The following is a 1599-nucleotide window of genomic DNA, read 5'->3' on the forward strand; positions in this document are numbered from 1 at the left end:
AGAAAATTCACCTGTAACTACAGTATTCCTGGCACATTCTAAGTGTTCAATAAATATTAGATAATATTAAGTTTCATAAAATGTTTTATTGGTGTGAGCAGTCCTTTTTAAGATTTAAACATACAAAGAACTGGACGTGTTTTTGCTCTTTTAGACTTTCCATACCCAATTACAGGTTTCTTTCTGCCTATGCTTTTATGTTTCCCTTCCCTAAGAAAAGTCCATCAAAATCTTTTTCTGTGGCTTCCTCTTTTCTTTTTCTCGACTTCAGTTTAGCCTTAGAAAACACTCCATCATCTGGTGCCCAGAACTCAGATTGCATGTTGTCCACCTCGTCATTGGCCAGGGCACACAGTTATAGTGGTCTCCCTAAACATTCCCTGTCTAGCCTCACTCACTGCCCCTCACTCCAATCTCCCTGTGCCTGGTCCTTGGCCCCATTTTCCCTGCCTTGTCTTCATAATCCTATCAGATTCACAATGGGGCCTGATTATACAAGAAAAATACCCTGAGCTCATCTGGGGTTGCATTGGAGACCCTGTGTCCCACCCTACTAATGTCCACTGCACCCTGATGCCAACATTCCTAGCTCACACTTGATACTCTTATCCTTCCTGCATCTGACTAAGCAGCCCAGGCCGCTGCCCAATGGTCTGCTATTTGTGACTATTTTAATCATGCCTTTTACTATCATCTTGGCTTGTCTCTTCAGCTTGAGCCTTCAATTAGTACTGTTGAGTGAAGTTTTTTGTTTGTTTGTTTGTTTGTTTTTTTTGGTTTGTTTTGTTTTTTACTATAGGGCATGTGTGTTCACCAGGGGAGTAAGAGTGAGTGAAAGAGAAAGAGAGAGAGAGAGAGAGAGAGAGAGAAATCACCTCCCCATGGAAATGACCATATCGCAATCCCTTCTCTTCAACTCTCCTCTTGGGATTTCGGGCGTGCACATTTAAATGTTCCTGGTGTGATTTTCAAGCCACTGGATCCAGGGCTTGAACTGCAAAGTCATCCATGTGGAATTCAATCCCTTACCCTCCACATCACCTGCTGACCTGAGTGAAGCTTTTGTAGGAAAGGAGAGGCTTCCTGGGAGGGTCAAAGTTAGGGGGCTATCAGCCTTCCTGGGAGGAGGAAATAGGCATGGTCCAAAGGTCCACGCTACTCAAGGAGGAAGGTCTAGTTCAGCAGAAAAAAATTAGGTAGGGTGCTTCAATGAGTTCACAGTCAAAAGAGTCCTTGGAGCACAAAAGTAGGACATAATCAAGGAGATTTTTTGCCCCCAAAATGTGGCAACAACTCTAGCCTCCACTAGGTCTACCTGGAAAAAGACTCTTACCTGGATTAAGAGTCTGGCTCAGACAAGATGATAGAAAACACCAACATAGCAGGTTAGTTCCTGTGGCAGCAGGGAAACCACGTGCTTGATGGAGAAACTGTAATATAAACCCAACTATATGATCTGCACGAATACATAGGGATGAGAGAAAGGCCGACAGACTGTGGGCATGGGAGGATGTGGTCTCCCCTGGAGTTCTCTGAGGCTGGGTCTGAGGTAACCTGCTCTCCTTGTTCTACTTTGGACTCAGAGACAGCAGGCACAAG

General features: G+C 44.4%; 1 non-coding gene across 1 annotated transcript; it reads right to left on the reverse strand.

Moving 5' to 3' along the window:
• Positions 1–262: 262 nt before the first annotated feature.
• On the reverse strand, positions 263–345 carry LOC114008140 (small Cajal body-specific RNA 18). Its single transcript, XR_003549704.1, has one exon.
• Positions 346–1599: the final 1254 nt, after the last annotated feature.

The sequence above is a fragment of the Tupaia chinensis genome, unplaced genomic scaffold, assembly GCF_000334495.1.
Source record: "Tupaia chinensis unplaced genomic scaffold, TupChi_1.0 Scaffold000291_1, whole genome shotgun sequence".
Lineage (NCBI taxonomy): Eukaryota > Metazoa > Chordata > Mammalia > Scandentia > Tupaiidae > Tupaia > Tupaia belangeri.